Consider the following 21,678-nt stretch of genomic DNA (forward strand, 5'->3'; position numbering starts at 1 on the left):
CTCCGAAGGAGGGAAGCTCAGTTTCTAGCCACAGCGTTTCAGACTGCCCACAGGCTGCGTCTACATGGTACCCAAACATCTGGATGAAATGTAAATAAAACAAGCAGATGTTTCTCCTTCATTACAGCAGGTGCCTTGGCAGAGCCCTCAGGCTTGAGCTATGAGGGAAGGGCTCTCTGGGGTTCCGGGGCCCAGCGCAGCGTTGGGAGGACTGCGCACCACTGCCCTTATCAAGGGCCTCACAGAGAGGAATGAACAAAGAAAGCCAGCCACCCCTGGAGAAAAGGTGCTGGCAATGGCTGATAGCCTCTGTGTGGACAAGATGAAAGGTTTGGGAACTGGGGGGCCCGGGGGGGGGCAGGAGGAGGGTTAGAGGGAGAGAGGTCCTAATGCAAATCAGTGGAGAAAAGAGTCATGCCAAATCCCTCTCTAATTTCATTGTGACAAAGGGTTTTCTGAGCCTCCACATTCCACACCACTGCCTTCCAGGAAAAGGGACTGTCGTGAAGAAACAAGGAGTGGTCAGGGGCTAAGTGCAGAGGGGGTAGGCTTCAGGGACAGAGGTGGTCCTGGGGTTTAGAAATGGCACAGAACTCCCCCTTATCACCCCATCTTCTGTCCAACAGGAGACCAAGGGCCAGGCACATTTGACTAATAAAGGGGGGGTTGAGATACTTGTGAAAGGAGCATTGAGGAAGGACAGGGGTTCAGGGGGCCGGAGGCCAAAGGAGATTTGCTGGCCGCTACTTGCCTTCCCTTCACTCCTTGCATCCCCTGCACCCTGCTACTGTGTGTCCCACTGACACGCTCCCCCCGTCCTGTCCTCCATTCCTCTGGCCTTGTGTTTGACACTGAACACATTCCCCTAGCCCCGTGCGACACCCTGACACACTGCCCCGGTCCTCTGCCCTCTGCTCTAGTCCTGGGTGTAACATGGACCCACCCTCCCTGTCCTTTCCCCCACTCCCTCCCCCGCTGTGCGTTAACACTGAAAACACCCCCTCAGCCCTCTCCGCCAAGTCCCCCGGCTCTGTGTGTGACACTGAACACACCCCCCAATCCTGATCCTGCCCCCCACTTCTCCAGCCTCTGGGTGTTGGACCCCTCCTCTCCCAGCCCTCTGGAGGAGCATTGCCCGTGCCCTTCCTTGACCCTCCCAGAGCCCCGCTGTGTCAAACCAAACACATTCCCCAGGGCCACCTGCCTTGGAAGCAGCTTTTTTACCCCACTATCTCCAGAGACACTTTCAGGACCCTACAGGGATACTTCAGCCCCCAGCCCAGCACAAACAAGCATCGTTGCACGTGAACGTGTAAGCGTGTATGAATGTGGGAGGGTGTGTGTGTTGGCAGCCCTCCGAAGGTTGCTGCTCCCAGCTTCCCCCATGCATCCACTGATTATTGCATTTTGCACCCAAAGGAAATATTTTTCCTTTGACCTCAGTGTTCCTATCTGTGAAATTGAGCTACAACTGTACCTCAAGCTATTCAGGACCCATGGGAAAGGGTCCAGTTCCCATCAGGAGTTGAACATTCAACAACTGGACTATGGTTAGAACCAGGCGAGGCACAGTTTGGGGGGAGGAGATTGTACTTTGATCAAGAAGTAACTTTTTAGTTTGGTTTTTCTTTCTTTCTTTTTCTTTTTACGAAACAGGAAGAGCCAAGCAATGCCCCAAGGCTCCGGGTTTTCCAGGCAAAGACTCTCAGCCCTGACAACTACTGCTGTAAGAAGTGGAGGGCTTCCTTTCTTATTTTGGGGCAGGGAATAAGAGTCAGACACAAAGAAAGCTGGAGTACATGGGTGATCCAATAACTTCCCCCAAGTAGCCTTGCTTTTTAGCATCATGGGTTAGAAGTTTATAGGAATTCTGGATCCATGGTTTCCTATGGTCGCTTTTACAGATCTTGTTAATTTATTACCCGTGGTTACACTTTTAATGGAAATCATGAAGAAATGGCAAAGGAAACATGAGCTAATTTTTTTCCAGTGACACATTTCACTGCTATTTAAATAGCCGTTTTGCCAAACCAAACACAGCGCTTACAGCCAACAGTGACACATGAAGGAGATCACTGTGGCCGATCTTGCCTGCGGCATCCAGAACAGGCGAGACTTTCTCTCTGCTTCCCCAAGGGCCGGAGGCCAAGGAGGGTGGACTTGGGGGGGTGGGGGCCGGAGCTGGAGCCTGGGGCACAGCTGGAGCCCCAGAGCCAGGGTGACTTGCAGTTCCCACCCTCTCCCAGGCAAGGCTACTTGGCTCCTGCCTGGAGCCTCCTCCCTGCCCCCAGCTGAGGGGCCCCGGGGTGACCGTTTCCCCCTCAGCCTGGGAGGCCCCCCAGAGCCAGCCACAAACAGGCCACGGGCAAGGACTGCCCGGCTCTCCCTGCCAGATGAGACGCTCAAGCCTCTAGCTGGGAACACTATTGGGTTGTGTAAAACCAGAGATAGACTTTGGGGCGAGCCTGGCGAGCTTTGTTCCAGCTCTGTGGTGGCGGTGGCCGTTATGTGACCACACTTGCACAGGGCGCCTTTGTTGGGCAAAAGCCCAGAGCCTCTGACTTCTCCTCAGAAACATTAGCCTCTGGCGTTCTTTGCTCCCTGGCTCTGGGGCTGTGATGTCACCAAGCACTTATTAACTTCTCAAGAAGCCAGTTGAGAGCTGTGGCACTGGGCAAGCAAGAAGCCAGGGCCTGGGATGTTGGTGAAGGGGGAACAGGCCCACAGAGACCCTGGCAAGAGCTGTTGCAGGGAGGGCAGTGGAGGGGGAAAAGCTTCTTCCTAACAGCTCGGTCAGAAACCTACCTGCAGTGGAATGGAGAGAAGCGAGGCTCTTTGGGGCCAGCCTCCGGCGCTTGGACACCTTGGATCAGGTTGACAAACCTCAGGGGCCCAGTAAGAGGCCCCTGGCACGGACATTCCCATGGTGAGCTCCCCTGACGAACATCAGGGGGGGTGATTCCAGAAGGGGGCGCGAAATGGGGAGAGAACATCCTGGAGGGAGGAGACCTAGCCAGCAGAAGCTGGGGATTAGGCCCCACCCAGGCCCCCCTGCTTCACCGAGCCTGGCTGAGTTTCTGTTCCCCTCAGCGGGATGCTTTCCGGCCCCCAGAGCCCCCCTGCGAGTGTCAAGGTGAGCAGAGCAGAGGGGCTCAGACAGAATTCCGCTAGCAGGCCTGCTGGCGTACTGGGAGAAACCACTCTCCCTTCTCTGCTTTCCAGAGAGAAAACCCACTTTAGTGAGGCTCCGGAGAGAAGTTAACTGTCGTCTTCCCTTTGCCAAAAAGTATATTAAATTCACTGACCGCATTTTTCCAAACCCAAATGCAGAGGACATTAGATGCAATGCACACTGGCGGGGCTCTGGTGCGCCGGGCACCCCACACATTTCATTTTGCATTATTAATATTTAAACCAAAGCAGCTGTTCTCTGCATACAGAGCCCAGAGCCTGCCCAAGGCTCCCATGGAGGCTTCTCCCTGGGGCCAGATGCACCAGCTAAAGAGGCCTTTGTTGACCCGCAGGCCTTTGGCCACCTGGGGCAAATTTCCCCCCAAGCAGCCGTTCATTGATCCGTGATGACTTTTCTGGGACATGTCTGGGCAAGAGGGCTTGGTGGTTTGTTAGCAAGAGCAGATTCTATTGATCTGGCTTAGCGGAGATTCAGTGGGACCCACCCAGAGCAGATTTTTTGAGAGGGGTAGAGTATCTCTTTGAAACACCAGCCTCCTCTTCTGAGCCCTCTCTGTCAGGGTTAGGTACCCGGGGCTTTCGGGGGTTCCCTCAACTTTTTCTCCTTCAACACTACAACACTCATACCAAGCTTCTGCACCTTGGAGCCTGGGGTCCTCCTCCTGGGCATTTACATATTAAAGCCTCATCCCCAAGCTGGGTGGGGAGACTCTTGCCTGGGTCTGTGGGCCTGCTTGGCAGACACTACCCTACAATCGGATACACGGAGCCCCTTCCCAGCCTGCCTTCACTCCTTCAACCGTGGGACCCTGTGCTCCAGCCACCTGGGGCTGCTCTGTTTCCCTGACACACTAAATACTATCCTTCCATAGCCCATCTGCTACTCTTACTTGCCTTTGACGTCCCAGACCAAAAGTCACATCCTCTCCACTACCAGCCTCCACCCCCACCCCAGGATGAACTAATTCCGTACTCCTCTCTCCTCCCGTAAGTCTTTATGTCCCCCTGTATTTTGGCATATATCTCATCATATTGTAAACTTTTCTTTCTATACTAATAAAAATTCACATTTGTCGAGCACTTTCTACACGCATGATGCTTTAAGTAGAGTTATATACCGTATAATTTGCACAATAACCCTATGAGATGGGTTCTCTGATTATCCCCATTTCACAGATGGCATAACTGAGGCTTGGAGATGGTCAGTTGCCTGCCCAAGGTGACATAACTAGGAAGTATCTGTTTCCCCCCAGAGACTACAAGCTCCTCAATAAGGGGAACCGTGTCTTATGCATCCAGGTCCTACCTAACACACTGTCCGATTATAGGTGCTCAATCCATGCTTGTTGAAATGCAAATAAAATTAAATCAAGCCAGCAGTGGGGCACCTGGCTGGATCAGTCGGTAGAGTACGTCACTCTTGATCCTGGAGTGGTGAGTCCAAGCCCCATGTTGGGTGCAGAGATTACTTAAAAATAATTTTTTTTTTAATTTCTAAAAATTAGGTAAAGCCAGCAGAAGGATTTTCCCAGGTCAGGATCTGCTAAGATGTCCTGGTGTCCCCATTTTCTTTAGGGGACTGCCCAGCTCTAGCTCCTAGGGAAAGAGAAGTAACAGCTTGGCAGTAAACGAGACCCAGATTCCAATTCCAGTTCCTCCTGAACTTGAACTAGCTGTGTCTCTGTTTGCCCATTTGCAAATTGGTGAAAATAATAGTGCCGACCTAATTTAATCCTTTCAACAATCAGTGCAGTGCTGCCTGAGCTAGATCGGAGAGGGGAGGAGGTTTTCAGGATTATAGGAAGGGATACGTGGAGACCTCTAGCCCAGCTCTTGCCGCCTTACAAACACACACACACACACACACACACACACACACACACACACACACGGACGTCTCGTCCACACCCGGAAGCGCTTGCACAGCGGTGAGTCGAACAATGTGCTGTATTTATATAGGGCTCCATGAGGCACTGCCAACTGCATCTCTTGGCCTAACCCTCACAACGGTTGTAAGCCAAACATTACTATTATGATCCTATACGCAGACATCTAGCGCTGCATAACAAACCACCCCAAAACTGAGTGAGTGATTTCAAACGATAACATGACTTTTGTTCACAAATTTGCAAGATGGGCAGGGCTCCGTGAGTCTGGCCTTTGATGCTGGCTGTCAGTGGAGACCTTAGCTGGGACACTCGCCAGAATGACACGTGCGTGCCCCTTCCATGTGGCCTGAGCTTCCTCACAGCATGGTGGCCGAGTTCCAGCATGAGAGAGACAGAGACACACAGAGACACAGAGAGAGAGCACGTGCGCCAGGCAGTGGAAGCCACGCGCCTTTTGTGACCTAGCCCAGGAAATCACACAGTGTCATTTCGGACACATCCCATTCACAGAGACCTGCCTAGGTTCCAGAGGAAAGGACAGAGACTCTGCCTCTTAATGGAAAGTGGTCAGGTTTTGGAAGAGCATGTGGTACTGGAAATACTACCATGGCCTTTTTTGGAAAATACACAGAGCACCAGTTTACAGAGAAGAATACTGAGGTGAGAAGGCCATGTGGCCTGTGTAAGAGCACAGAACCCTTAAGCAGCAGAATCAGAACTTGAACCTAGGCCTCTGACTCCAAACCTGGGGCTTTGTCCACTGAACCATGTGCCTTCCAACCCCATCTGGTGGGGCTTCAGAAAGGCCCAGCCCATTCCCACATAACAAGGCCTTTCAACGTCAGCCTGCCCCCTCACACACACACACACACACACACACACACACACACACACACACAACACACACCCAACACACACAGACACACACACACCACACAGACACACACCCACCCAACACACAGACACACACAACACACAGACACATACAGACACACACACAACACACAGACACACACACAACACATAGACACAGACAGACACACACAACAGAACAGCTTCTTCCTGTAGTCCGTTTATCCCACAGGACCTGGTGAGGGGAAAATCTCAGTGGGTTAGACCCCACCCTGCTGCTGCACTGCCAGCCCACACTGAATGGGGGGACCCAGGCCAGCTAGGGACAGAGCTGGGGAGTCCTGATGCTCAGGGGTGACAGTAGGAGGAATGACAGGGCGCAGTCTGGGATGTGTGATGACAGCAGGAACTAAGAAGACTGTGGGTAATTGGGGGAATTTTTGGAGAATGTGAGTGTGATGTCAGCCTCAGTGAAAGAGAGAGGAAAGCCGGGGGTGAGGGCATCCTGGGGTGGGGGTGTTGGCCAGGAAAGGCAAGGGCAGTCAAGTTGTAATGGGAGAAACAGTTTATTAGTCTAGAAAAGTTTAACTTGAAGCTCCCAGCCTACCTCCACGCCTCTGCCCTGCATGGGCAAATAACACAGATGTGATTATAACCCATGCTGGTTGAATCCAGGGGAAGAGGTGGGAATACATTGATTTCTTCACAGATTATTAAACAACTGAGCATAAAGCCAGCTCTTTGCCCAGCCCAGGGCTGGGGACATCATGAATCAGCAGCAGCCCTGAGAAATCCCTGCCTGGGTCCACAGCAGGTGGGAGGAGCCTGCAGAGGTCAGGGTTGGGGCAGTCCACCCCTCAACATGTCTGAGGAATTTGGCTGATGCCTCTGGGAGTGCTTTGATGGACTTGTTAAGGCTCCATCCCCAGAACTGTGTGCTCCCCTGCCCCCCTTCCCAGAGGTGACTGCAGGCCTGAAGCTCACATTGAGTCCCAGCCTTCGGCCTTCATGCACTGAGCCAGGAAGCATCTAGCACACACTGGGGCAGCATCGTCTGTGATGGCGGTGCATCCTCCATCCACAGCCAGACACAGCTAGCCTCATCCACCGCTACACGCTGTGCAACCGTGGGCAAGTCACTCAACCTTAGAAGCCTCGATGAAAGGGGAGCAATAGTATCTACTCCAAAGAGCCGTTGGGAGCCTTAAATCGGATGGCATGGGTTCCTACCCCAGGGCCTGACCTATAGGATTCGATACGTGGGCACTCTCATCCTTAGCCCTTTTTCTCTTCCATTCTTTTCCAGAGAAAAAAAACCCAAAACCATGATTCATCCTAAACCTCGTCTCACTCAGACAAGTAGAGCCAAAGAGAGGCAAAGCTGATAAAGTGTTGGGCGGGGTGGGGGAAGGGGGAGGGGGCAGACAGAGATTCAGAGGTTCGAATAGGCACTTTCTGCCTTTAGGAGTCCCTGGTCGAGGAGGCTTTGCAGGACACTGGGAGCTAGAGCTGAGGTGCCAGCCCCACTATGGGGGGAGAGCCTCTTGTCATCTTGTGCAGTGTGCTTGAGGTCCAGATGGTTCCAAATCCTGTTCCTCAAACCCCGCACTCCATCAGACCCCAGCAAGGGGCCAGAGAGAACAAACAGAAGCACAGGAACCAGGAGAGGGGCTGCTTCATCGCTGTCATGGAGACATGACATGGCAACATCATCCTGGGCTTCACTGTGCCTCTATTTTTTCACCCAGAAAATAGAGTCAGGCTGATGTCCTGTTGGCCTCCTGCATTTCCTCCTCTAGCTCCTCGGGGACCCTCCTGCTCCTTCCCCTCAGGTCTCAGCCAGACAAACCATGCTCAGCCAAAGGGAGGAACAAGGCTGTAGGCTGTTCTCTAAAGTCCTTTCAGTGGCTCCACCTTCTGAGGCCCCCGAATTCCACTTTTCTGAGCCAGCACTGGGGTTGGATAGGGGGACCACAGCCCTTGACTTCCCTGGAGGATTCTGATGCCATTCACACCCTTGTCCCTCATGGGCTTCTGTTCCTCTGGGACTCTTGGACGATCTTAGGCCACCTCTCAAAGTTCCTGGGTTAAAAATACTTTCTCTAGAACCTTAGGAATGAGACTGAAAAATAAACAGCCTCCAACCTTGTCTTGTGGTTTTATTTTGAGACTACTAGCAGCCCAAAACAAACTTCCCCTTCCCTTTCTCCTCTCCTGGCAGCTCCAGCATCCTCCAACTCAGTCCTGCCTAGGCCAGATTAGGGATGGGAAGAGGTTATGGTCCATGGAAGGGTCATACCTTGAACTTTATGGGGTTTGTAATGGCCAGGTGCAGAGCTGGGTCCCTCCTCTTCTTGAAAACAGCCAGAGAAATGAAATGCAGGCTCCAGAGAGCACCCAGTTCTGCCAAGGGGCAAATCAAAAGGAGGGGGATGGGAACACAAACGGGTCTATGAAGATAAAAGGGAGCTTTTGTACCGGGCACAGGCGCAGCCTTTGGGTGAGGAGAAATAAAGGAGTTGTGGGGAGGTTGGTCATGTCATAACCAGCAAGTGACAAGGGATAAGAAGTTTCCATGGGTTGATAGAAGGTTACCCACATGAAAGTAGTTTTCAGGCAGGTATCAGGAACTAACTGGGTTGAAGTTGAGAAGAACTCATTGCCACCTTTCAGGGTTCACTGCTCATGCATGGTCCCCAGAGGACTCTGGCCATGATATTCCCTCAGGAATATCTCCCCTAACCTCAGACCTGCCCGGGAGGAGCCTCGGGGCAACTGGAGCCCAACATTCCCTGGGCTCTTCCAGCCCCAACATTTATCTTAGGGTTATTTTCACTCCCAAGAACAAAGAAGCTTTCTATTCAGCAAGTGGCAAGAACCCACACCTCTGACAAGCCATAGATCACCCTCCGGGAGAGCGAGAGGGACTGGTGGCCAGCACGTGGGGCTGCTTCTCCCTCCTACCCAGACCCTCAAAGGGGGTGTCTGGCTCGTGGCTTGCTGTAGGGTCCTGGGCAGAAGGCAGAACTTGTGCAGGACAAACTGGTTCTGTGAGCCAGAGGCCAAGCTGGGTGGGAAAGGGGGAAAGGGAGGCCATGACTGACTCTCAGGACGGAGAGACATGGTGACCATCCAAATCACCTGGGGAGCTCTAAACAAAGAAAAGTAATACATGCCCATGGTATAGAAAGGCTAATAGCACAGAAAAGATATATATTGGATTCAATACCCCCAGTGGCTGCCATTGTGGCTGAATATATTTTTTAAAGATTTTATTTATTTATATGACAGAGAGATAGAGTGAGCCAGAGAGCACAAGTAGGGGGACCGGCAGAGGGAGAGGGAGAGGCAGGCTCCCCGCTGAGCAGGGAGCCTGACTCGGGGCTCGATCCCAGGACCCTGGGATCATGACCTGAGCTGAAGGCAGATGCTTTTTTTTTTTTAAGATTTTATTTATTTATTTGACAGAGAGAGACACAGCAAGAGAGGGAACACAAGCAGGGGGAGTGGGAGAGGGAGAAGGCTTCCCTCAGAACAGGGAGCCCGATGCGGGGCTCGATCCCAGGACTCTGGGATCATGACCTGAGCTGAAGGCAGATGCTTAAGGACTGAGCCACCCAGGTGCCCCTGCATATTTTCTCTGATGTTTGGAGGGGAGTTTTAATTTTATTTTTGTAGCTGAATTTCTTGTTTCCTTCAATAAATATATTTGAATACACTAGCACATGTAGGTATAGACACACACAGGCACACACACACACACACACACACACATATATACATATGCTTATAAACTATCCATTTTCACACATTTGGTCAGAAATTAAACACAGTACTCTACAACGTCTCTTTCACATTTAACCATATAACTTATAAGTCACTCCACATTTGTACATATAGAACTATCTCCTTTTTGCTGAGTTGTTAGTATTCCATTGCATGGCTCTCAATGGATATTTAGGTAATTTCCCATCTTTTCCCATTACAAATAACACTGCAGCAAATATCCATGTAACATATCTCTTCGTGCACATTTCTGAGTATGAGTAGGGTATATTCCTAGAGGCAGAACTGCCAGGCAGATCAAAGGGCATGCATATTCTTTTATTTCAACAGATATTGCTAAATTGCTCTTTATAAAAGCTGTAGTTATTTACACAGACACTGACAAGGTATGAGAGTGCCTCACATCTTAAGTCAACACAGTATGTTATACAACTTTTGGATTTACATTAGTGTGATAGATGGGAGAAATAACATTTCATCGTGGTTATAACTTGCATTTCACTCAATACAAATAAGGTTGACAAACTTTTAATGTGTTTAAAAGCCATCTGCACTTAAAGGAGATTTAAAATATACACATCCCTGTATCCCACGCTCAACAATCTGATTCAGTGAACCCCAAAACTGTATTTTTTTAAAGTGATTGGGATAAATGATGATTTCTTAAAGAGAACATGAAAAAAACACTATCCATGAAAGAGAAGACTGATACATTTACTTTAAATGTCCCTTCATTAAAAGAGAATGAAATGGTTGAGCAACAGACTGGGAGAAAGATATTTGCAATATACGTATTCTACAAAGAATGCAGACCAGAACATATAAAGAAGCCCCACAAATCAACAAGAAAAATTAGAAATCAACAGCCTAATTTTTTTTAGGTGGTAAAAGACATAGACACTTCACAAATGAAGATAAATGAATGACCAAGAGACACATGAAAAGATATTTATTCATAACTCATCAGGGAAAGGTAAATTAAAACCACAATGAGATGCCATCACTGGTAGTACACTGGTAAATATTTACCAACCAACTTTCTAGGGATGAAAGCATTTCTTTGGTGTAAATATTCCCACCAGGGCAGATTGTAAGCTGCCCAGATGACACAGCTGATTGCATAATTAGGGAGAGATGGACACAGGCTGGCTCCAGCAACTCACCGAGACCACAGCGCACCTGCCACGAAAGCTGAAATGAAAAAGACTGACCATACCAAGTGAGTGCTGTAGAAATGTAGAATAAGTACAGCTCTAGCAGTTGGCTAGTGGGAGTGTAAATCGGTACGATCACACCGGAAAACTGACAATATCTCCTAAAGCTAAACATATTCTGACCCTGTGAGTATGTATACCCCCCAAAATGCATACCCTGCAGAACTGAGGGTGCATGTGGTGGCTAAGTTTAGGTGTCAGCTTGATCAGACCATGGGGTGCCCAGACGTTTGGTCAAGTATTTTCCTGGGTGTGACTGTGAGGGTGTTTCTGGATAAGATTAACTTTTGAATCAATAGGCTGAGTAAAGCAGATTGCCCTCCTTAATGTGGGTGAGTCTCATCCAGTCAATCAAACACCTGAAAAGAATAAAAAGGCTGAGTAAGAGGGAACTCTTCCTGCCTGACTGCCTTGAACTGGGGCATTGGTTCTTCTGGGCCTCTGGACTCAAACTGAAACATCAGTTCTTTCTGGGTCTTGAGCCTGTGGGCATTCAGACTAGAACTTACACCACCAGCTCTCCTGGTGTTCAGGCCTTTGGACTCTGAACTCACCATTGGTTCACTTCGCCTGGGTCTCCAGCTTGCAAAACACAGATCCTGGGACTTGTCAACTATAATCATGTGAGACATTTCCTTATAATAAATTTCTCCTTCTTTACACACACACACACACACACACACACACACACACAAACACATACACTACTGGTTCTGTTTCTCCAGGGAACTCTGAATAATACAACATATGTCCACCAAAGAAATGCATATGAATGTTCATAGCAGTTTTATCTGTAATAGTCAAACACTGGAAACAATCCACATGTCCATCAATAGTAGCATGGATAAATACATGGTGCTAGATTTATGCCATGGAATACTATATCACAATTAAAAAGAATAAACTACAGATACATACAACAGAATGCATGAATCTCATGGACAAAATGTTGAAATAAAGGAGACAGACCCCAAAAATACTATATATATTTTTTATTTATGTATATTTTAAGAACAGGCAAAATTCATTTATTATGAGATAAATCAAAATAGCAATTACCTTTGTGGAGGTTGATACTGACTTGGAGCAGGCATGAGGGAGTGTTCTGAATATTCAAGATGCTCCATATTTTGATATGGATGGTAGTTACAAGGGCATGAAAACTGACCCAGCTGTACACTTAAGCTTTGTACCCTTTACTGTTTATATGATATACCCAAACATAATTTTTTTAAAATAAGTGTTTTTTAAAGCTACCAGGTATTTCTGATGATCAGCCTAGTATAGGAAACATTGGACTTAGAATCTGAAATTTCTCTTAAAGCCAGTGTTCTGTGAATGAGAGAAGAAACAGGTAGAATGGCACCAGGGCAAAGTCAAGAAGAAGGAAGCTGGGGTGCCTGGCTGGCTCAGTCGGTAGATTGTGTGGATCTTGATCTCAGAGTCATGAGTTCAAGCCCCACAGTGGATATAGAGCTTACTTTAAAAAGAAAAAGAAAAAAAGAAGAAGGGAGCAGAGTGTAGAGGCAAGGGTGGAAAATGGAAAGAAAGGGAGCTGTTTTTTATAAGAATGGTGGCAGTAGCATGGAGACGCGAGAGCAGGGGCAACAACTAGCTCCTTGGCAGCAAGAGGAAAGAGACAGAAGTGCAGACAGAAACATCCTTGGTTGCGAGCAACCTGAACGTGTCTATGGGCCAGGGGAGAAGGCAAAGATGGGGAATACAAAAAAGACAAAGGCTGGAGGATGAAGTAAGACACTCAAAGTGAAGGGCTTGAAGCCAGAGGTGAGCCAGGTGTCATGACACAGGCCTAAGATTGGTTAACTTGAGAAGCAGGGACTCTTGAAGAAAAAGAAGGCAAATTCACGAATACAACATTAGACACAAAAAATGTATGTTTACATAAGTGTTAGAATAAGAAAGTCGCTCACGAGAAAATTTTAAAAAAATGTTTATGCTGATAAATACCACAGTCACAAAACCCAGAAAAATAACATACATTTATTAATTAACTGCTTGATACATCCCTACAACACTTTTAGGAAAAGAGTATTTCTTTTTTGTGTACTTTTTTGATTCCTCTTATATCAAAGATTTTGTGGTAGTTCAATTCAGTCGTTCCTCCAGCATGGCTAATCAAAATTTGTTTTTTATTATTGATGGTTTAAGAAAAATGTTTCAGCTTCACAACTTGGTATTGGTAATGTCATATAAATTTTTAGGATTGTTGTCATATTTGGGAAAACCACTATCAAGATCCTTCCATATATGAGCTATTTCAGGGCATGTCAAGTTTTCTTGTAGAGTGACTCATCTTAAATGTCCTTTGAATTGATAATATTAATGAGCCAGTTTGTTGGTTTCCTTACTGTAGAGGTTTATCATGAGTGTGGTATTAATGGACCAATGTCAGTATTAAACAAGAAATTTAAATATTGTTTATATGATTCAGTGATAAGAATCACAAATATATGACTTTACAGACAATCATTCTGGCTATTTGTAGCCTTGCTGCAAATGTGTGCTCTCTAAACTCAGGAATTCTGATTAAATCATATTTCTCATTTAAAAAAAAGAAAAATGTATGGTACAATTACAATTGAGCATAATCCTGGCAGGAGAGAATTTTCACTGTGACTTGGCATTGATGATGAGAACCAAATTCTCCCAGCTTTACCTTTCTGATGAATGAAAAAAAAAAAAACTTCCTAGCCTAGCTTATCGTTCTGTAGCAAGTTGCCTGGTAGCACCCCAAAAGATACATCCACGTGCTAACCCCCTGAACCTGTGATTTTGACCTTATTTGAAGAAAAGATCTTTGCAAGTGTGATTAGATTTAAGATCTTGAGATCATCCTGGATTATCTTGGTGCACCCTAAATCCAAAGTTAACTGTCCTTATAAGCAACAGAAGAGAAGACATGGATGGACACTGAGGGGCAGGCCATGTGAAGTCAGAGGCAGAGAAGAGAGTGATGCAGCCACATGCCAGGGAACACCAGGAGCTGAAAGAGACAAAGAAGGCAAAGAAGAATTCTTCCCTAGAGGCTTTGGAGAGAGTGCTAGACATCTGGCCCCCAGAGCTGTGAGAGAACACATTTCTTTTGTTTTAAACCATCCAGCTTGTGGTCATTTGTTACAGCAGCCCTAGAAAACTAATACAGGTTCCATATATTGGAAACGTTGTTTCTCCTCTACAACACAAAAATTTCTTGTGGGGTTGCCATAAGACACGTTTGCAGTCTCCAGCCATGCACCTCAAGGTGCCAGTAAGTTAGCGCAGTGAACTGCAGAGAAGCCCCGGGAAGCCCTCCCTGCTGCAGATGGCTGGTGATTCTTTAACTACACATGAGTGACTGGAAGCCTCATAAATACATCTCACTAAACCCAGACTAAACATATCCTGAACTCAGCTTCCCCTTAGCTGGGTCTCAATAAACCCTCTCCAAGGCCACTCAACACAAGCAGAAATGTGAAGGCAAGGAAATCAGAGTAGAAGGAGGCAGAAAGACATCTTAGCATTCATGGTTAAAATACTTGACGCTTGTCACTTTACAAAAACATGTAACCCCGTGGAGGCACGAGTAGGGTTCCCACCCCTAGGTCCTTGGAAGGAGTTGTACAGTAGGAAGCTCTGAGCTCAAGCATCTGAGCTTCCTGGTAATCGCCTCTTTCCCTGGGATCTAAAAATACAGAGCCAACCAGAGTGCTTTGCAGTGGACTCAGTTTCTAGAAGGAAAGCAATTCTGACATAATTGGAGAGTTCTAGGAAGGCACGAGCACAAAAAGTGTTGAGACAAGGAAGAAAAACAATCCCTAGGAGAGCACAAAGGGCCCCTTTAATTACACCAAGAACATGAAGGAAGGTGTGGACCCACTCTTGAGGATACACTTAGGGCAGAGGAGTGATGTCGATGGCCGATGGCCATGGAAGAAACATGAGTATGGCAAATCCAAATTTACTTTATATTCTAGGCAAGATTTTCAAATAAGAAGAAATATTTGTAACTTGGTTTAGAAGCTGAAGTTATGTGAAGAGGTTCTGAAAGTCTGAGTCTTCTCTAAACATGTCTGTCAGCTCACCTGTAACATCCAGAGACTCACAAGAACCTGTGGATGAAATCGTCCCGTTAACTTCCATGCAGCACGAAGGTTGGGAAAGATGCTGGATTTCTGTAGCTGAGGAGACATAATAGGACTTTTTTTTTTTTAAGATTTTATTTATTTATTTGTCAGAGAGAGAGAGAGAGGGAGGCAGAAGGAGATGCAGGCTCCCTGCTGAGCAAGGAGCCTGATGTGGGACTTGATCCCAGGACCCTGGGATCATGACCTAAGCCGAAGGCAGACGCTGAACCGACTGAGCCACCCAGGCGTCCCCATAATAGAACTTTTTAGAACAGAGGAGGTCAATACTGGTAACTGTAGACTATCCACCTTAGGCAAGATTCTGGCATGGATTTGGGGCACACTCGTGTGTGTGTGTGTGTGTGTGTGTAAATTTCTAAGACAAGTTTCCACAACATCATCAAGTTCCCAGAGAAGTTTGTGACCCTTAAAATGGTTAAAAACTACTGACAAAAGATTTTCTTTGGGAAAAAAAAGTTGCTTAGCTCTTGGACTCTTCCAGTTCCCTTCTTCCACAGGTGGTGAAACTGAGGACACAGGGAAGGGACTTGCTTGAGGTTTGTTCGTTCCTCAAGTTCTCACCACCTCACCCCCACTCTTTACGTCACTTTTTCCAAAATGCTTCTGTCTCCATCAGAAGAGATGCCCAGAGCCTGGCTACAGTTGCAGGGTGTGATTTATGAACAATTCGTCCCTTCCTGAGAAGGGACTAACGGTTTCTGAGCATAACACTCAAACCGAAAGGAATCCCTTTAGATTTGGAAATTCCCGGCACTCGTGCAATGGGAAAATCATGGGAGACAGACTGGAGTTGGGATGTCTTTTAAAGAGTATTTGGGGTTCTTGGAAAGGAAGGCCAGGATCTCTGTGAGGGGGTGCACTGTCCTGCCAAGTTGATTTCACTCTTTTTCATTAGACCCTCCACCCCGGCTAGATTAGGAGAAGGAAGTGGAGATGGTTTATCTCTATTTCTTCAAGCTCTTGGTGAAATTTCTTATTGTAGGCAAGAAGAAATGATACGGATTGTTCGAAGATACAAACAATATTTCAGGGTTCACTCGTCTCCTTCTGTTCCAACGTTTTATTATTTTTTTTAATTTTTAAAGATTTATTTATTTATTTAAGTAATCTCTACTCCCAAAGTGGGGGTCAAACTCACAACCCTGAGATCAAGAGTCACATGCTCCACAAGGACACCTGGGTGGCTGAGTCGGTTCAGGTCATGGTCTAGGGGCCATGAGATCCAGCCCTATGTCAGGCTCCATGATCACTGGGGAGTCTGCTTGAGAGTCTTTTCTTCTCCCTCTGCCCCTCTCCCTCCCCGTTCATGCACTCTCTGGCACGCTCTCTCTCTCAAACAAATAAATGTCTTTTCAAAAAAAAAGTCACATGCTCCACTGACTGAGTCAGCCAGGTGCCCTGTTCAAACATTTTATTAGTGATGTGCATGAGAATATTGCTGGCATGCTTACAAAATTTACAAGCAATATCAAGCTGGAATCATTGGCTTTTCAATCCACAAACTTTTATCAAAAGCTTCTGAATGAAGAAACCAAGGGGATGAAAGACATTTTTTCTTGCAAAAGCTCAGGGGCCAGAATCAAAGTAGACAAGTATACAGTTACAATGCACTGTGGCTTTGCCACCATAGAGAGAGAGGCTTGGTGGGGGACAGGGGATGGGTAGTGCAGTTATAGGAGCCCAGAGAATGGGCCCCAAGCCAGATTGGGATTGCCACAGGGAGGTGATGGCTAAGGAGTCTTGAGAACAAGGTAGCAGTTAGCTAAGCAAACCTGGGAGGGGGATGACCCACTGGAAGGAAGACACATAGAGAGGCCCAAGTACAGGTGAGCACTGGTCTGTTCAGGAAGCTGCATGGGGTTCTGGATAGCGGGACCACCAAGAATGAAGGGAAACATCTGGCAACAAGGCCTCAGAGTTAGGGGATGGATCCTGAAGGAAATGGTTAATGTTACTTAAAAATGTGGATTTCTCTGTAGACTGAGGAATCGTTTAAAACTGTGAAACAGGGCCTCAAGGAACTCCCATGTAGCAGGGAACACAGACAAGGAGTTCTTTCGGTGCAGGATGATGAGTGGTTTCTAGGATCAGCCACATGGGCCCATAGGGTCCAGGCTCATCCTTGCAGCCATATGAGCCCCAAGGCCCTGAGCAATCTCTGGCCTTTAGGACTTTCAACTAGCTCCTGCCCCAGCCAGAATGCTCTCCTATCCCCTCCCATATCCCTATAGCCCAACTAAATCCTTTAAGTCTCAGCCCAAATATTACTTCCTTAGAGAAACCTGTCTTGAGTCCACATTGTTTCTCATAGCACTTTACTTTGATAGCACTGATGACAATTCATAATCTTTTAAAGTATATATTTATTTGTACTATTATATAATGCCACCTCTTCCAACAGACTGTGAGCCCCTGCAGGCAGGACTGAATATGTTCTGCTCATGATTGTATTCCTTGTGACTATATATATATAAAAAAAAAAACTTGTATCATACTTGTTAAAAAGAAAGAAAGGAAAAGAAAAGAAAAGGTGTTCTGATTATCTACCACTGTATAACAAACCATCCCAATATTTAGTAGATTAAAACAGCAACCATTTTATTTTATCCCCCAATTTTGTGGGTTGGTAATTTGGGAAAGGATCAGCTAGGTGATGCATCTCTCCTGCATGGTATTCGTGGAGGTCATTCAAAGGCATCAGCCAGCAGATGATCTGGTTTGGAGGGTCAAAAATGGCTTTGCCCACATTTCTAATGCCTTGATGCCTGGGGAGGCTGGACTCAGCTGGGACTATTGATCTAGTAGTTTCGCTAGCATGTCGTTCTAAGAGTGACTGGATTTTCTACATGGTGGCTCAGAGGGAATGTTCCAAGAGACCAAAATGGGAGCTTAAGGTAATTTATGACCTACTTTGAAAATTCCAGACATCGATTCCCAATGCATGCTGTTGGCCAAACAAGTCACTAGAGCCAGCCCAGATTCAAGGGAAGGGAATTAGACCCCATTTCTCAATGGGAAGAATGTCAAAAATTTGCGGCATCTCTAAGCCACCACAATGGGGAGAGGGTCAGGGAAGCGATGCTTATATTTTCACAAAGATGAAGTTGTAGTGTCTGGGAAGGATGAAGATGGATGGAATCCAGCTAGAGAGGAGTTGAGGGTGCTCTCTAAAATGGCCTAAGTCTTAATAAAATCAGTATAACTCATCAGCCTGATGGCCTAGACTTTCCTTCTCTTTCAACAAATATTGGTTTTGCATCCATTCTCTTCCAGTCCCTGTGCAAGGTTCTGGGGAGATGGTATGAATAAGACACCGTTCCTGTACTTAATCCATAAATCCATAAGTAAGTGCAATGTAATGTCACAAGCGTTGCACCTTGGAAGATGAGGGGACTCTTCAGGTACATGGAGGGAAGGGCAGAGAAAAAGGCATTCCAGGCAGATTAGCAGCATGAGCAAAGCTAGAGAGCCATGCTGGGGTGAGTGTTTAGGGTCGAGTCAGCACGACTGCAAAATGGGATATGGTGGCCTTAGCAAAAACAAAAACAAAAGGGACAACTTTCAGACCCATGATGATATCTGCCAATGGTTAGGCAGTGTGCGTGGGGGCATATGGGTTTTTTACCTGTGTTTGGCTGGTACCCGTTCACAGAAATAGCCCAGAAAGGTACTGGAATGCTGCCTGCAACAGTCTAGGAATGGAATCAATTTATAGCCATTCCCAGGTATTTCTTCAAAGTGATTCAAATGGGAGAAAACTGATCAGCTGAACACCAGGTAAAGAGCAGGTAGGATATGTTTCTGGACACAGGTGGCCACAGAACCCAGCGACTGACTGTGCCTCAGGTCCTGAGCCTGAGTTCCAAGTCCTGTCCCAAATGCCTGGCAGCAAGAGGACAGACAAACATCAGGGCTCCACGGGAGCCAGAAGAGAGAAACCCAACGTTGGGTCTTACCCGGTTTCCCATGGAGCTCATATGTGACATCTCAACACCAAACACTCCTGGGGGCGGGGGGCGGGAAGCCGTATCTATTCAGCCCAAAATTTCATAACAGGACCAAGGGTTTGGTCCCAACAAGCATACAGATTCAGGTGTGGCACGACCCTCAGACAGAGCTCAGCCAAACGGCTGACCCACCGCTAATCCTGATACCAACAGCAAACCACATACTAACCCAAACCCTACCCAATGCTTACCTTCTTTGCTAACACCACAACTGAATTCCAGCCCAATACTCATCTAACCCCATGCTGACACTAAATAAAATAAAATAACTCAAACATTAACTCTATCTCCAATCAATCCTGGACTGCCCTCAGCCCTAACTTCTACTCCAATTCCAACCTCATCCCAGGTCAAAGGAAAGACGGAAAGGAATGGTCTCAGGGGAGAAAATCACCACTGCCCCACACTCCAGTGGCCTTGACCGACAGCTGTCTCCAATTTGTAACTTGAAATGTGCCTTGAACAATTGTCCTTTGGGTTTAAAATCTATAGGAGACTATTGCCATTATTAAAGGATTTAATACGCAGAAATCTATTTGGAAAGAATCAGACCTTGGAAGTCCATAGCTGAGAAATAGAGGCATTTTAGTCCTTTCCTCTGCAAGCAAGCAGACTGGGATGAAAGTTCTTCTACCCCAAAGGCTGGGCTGCCAGGAGTCATCAGGAAATGGGATTATCTTCAATTTATAAATGTTGAATAATTGCCAGCTTCTAAGGAGAGAGAAGATAAATAGAAGAGTCTGAAGGAGAAGCTAGATTTTTAAAGAAAAACTAACATGTTTCATTCTGACTTAATGTCTAGCCTCCTCCCCGTCCTGGAAGGCTGGTTAGGGGTGCCCAGCCTCGGGCCCAGAGGCTCCGGGGCTGAATGTGAGGCCGGCAAAGGGGGGTTTCAGAGCATAAGGCCCGAGGTAAGTCCCAAAGCTGTGCTCTGTTGGAGAAGGCAGAGGTCAGTCTGGAAATGTGACTCCAAAGTGGGCTGTCAATCAGGGAAACCAGACAAACAACCGGAGCTGGGACACAAAGCCCAAGGGCGGGATGGCTGGAGTAGCGAAGGCCAGAACGAGAAGCTGCATGTTGGGGCAGGCCGATCCGGGGTGGGGGCGGGGGGGCAGTCTGAAGAAATTCCAGGATCCCCATGCCAGGACCCCAAGCAGCTGGGGCACCCTAACAGCACAAGTGTGCACAGAAAAGCCAGATTCCTCTTTTAATAACGCTTCTTTTGATTCAAAAAAAAAATTGGAGAATATTTAACAAGTATGAAACGTTTCTAGAAGCAAATTAAAATGAACCACAACCCCTCGAGTTGAGTTACTGTCATTTAAAGGGGCAGGATGTTACTGGTTGCTTCATTATTTCAAGAATTTATCCTCTCACCCTCTAGGTTCATCGACTAACATCTAGAAGAAAACAAGTCCTGCTCCCTGTCTTTGTCCAAAGAGGACAAAACCTCCTGACAAGGAAGCAAGGCCTGGCTCAGGCTAACAGAGCAGATTCTGTTTCCCACTTGGAGGGGAGGCAGCCGGCCACTCGAGGCTGTTGGCGTCTCCTGTGTGTCGGCGCTGTGCTGGCCCCTTTGTCTGGATGCTTTCACCTTTGCAAAGGTGGCCAATGCCCCCCCCCAGTCTGGCTTCCTCAGTTTATCACTGACACGCACTCATGTGCATACACTCACATACTCACACACGACCTCACGTCACCGACATACACTTACGCACTCAAAGACTACACGAACACACACACACACGGCAGTTACTTGCTCCTTCTTTCATACTCCCTTGTCCCCCAGAGAAAACTCAGCAGGTGGCATTTACTACATAGAATGTAATTAATTATATAATGTCTCCCCACCCCCCACCTCTGCCTCAGCCTGGAAACTTCTGAAGCTCACTCCTGTAAGCCCATCTTCCTGCACAGTGCCTGGCACATGGTAGGTGCTTGACAGGGTTCAGTCCCTGCAGGACCTTGGAATGCCATGACTAAAAATCTAAGGGAACTCCTCGGAAAAATGCCAGTTTCTACGGCAAGGTTCTCCCAGCACAACCTAGCCTCGGCCACTCCTGGCGTAGACACAGACAGCACCCTGAGAGCCTTCCCTGCTCGTCCCACGTGGGGGACATTGTCAGTTCATGCGTTGTTGCCCACAGGTGCCATCTCCACAGGTCTGACCCCCAGCTTCAAGGAGCCAGAAACTGGGTTCCTCAGCCCTCTGAAAGTTGACCGGTGCCAGAAGACTGAGATGTACTCACCAGTTTCACGCAGGACATTGGATCAACCTGAGCGGCTGATAAACTCAGACGAGAAGAGATCCTGGACAGGACCGGATGAGATGAGACAAGGCGGGCCCCGGAGCACTCGCTCCAGCATTTGGCAGAACAGAAAGCAAAGGCGCCTCAAGGGAGGCAGACCAAGCCCACAGTCACCTCACCCGTTCTCTTGCTCAGTCAGCTCCAGGCCACCCCCAGGGCCCAGACTGCACACCATCTCCCTTCCCTTTCCCCTGTCACCACAGCCACACCACACACTGGTAGTAGGACGGTCTGTTCCACACACACACACACACACACACACACACACACACACACACACACAC

General features: G+C 47.5%; 1 long non-coding RNA gene across 1 annotated transcript in view; it reads left to right on the plus strand.

The window, feature by feature from the left end:
* The first annotated feature begins 2,687 nt into the window (after window positions 1–2,687).
* The window catches only part of LOC141373576 (uncharacterized), a 21,833-nt gene continuing 2,842 nt past the window's right edge, over window positions 2,688–21,678 (plus strand). Inside the window, exons 1-2 of the long non-coding RNA XR_012379709.1 lie at window positions 2,688–2,926; window positions 20,470–20,689. This is a non-coding gene — a long non-coding RNA (uncharacterized lncRNA). The remainder of the gene's footprint in view (window positions 2,927–20,469; window positions 20,690–21,678) is intronic.

This window comes from Callorhinus ursinus, unplaced genomic scaffold, assembly GCF_003265705.2.
Source record: "Callorhinus ursinus isolate GAN/ISIS: 27379988/994484 unplaced genomic scaffold, GSC_fseal_2.0 scaffold10, whole genome shotgun sequence".
NCBI lineage: Eukaryota > Metazoa > Chordata > Mammalia > Carnivora > Otariidae > Callorhinus > Callorhinus ursinus.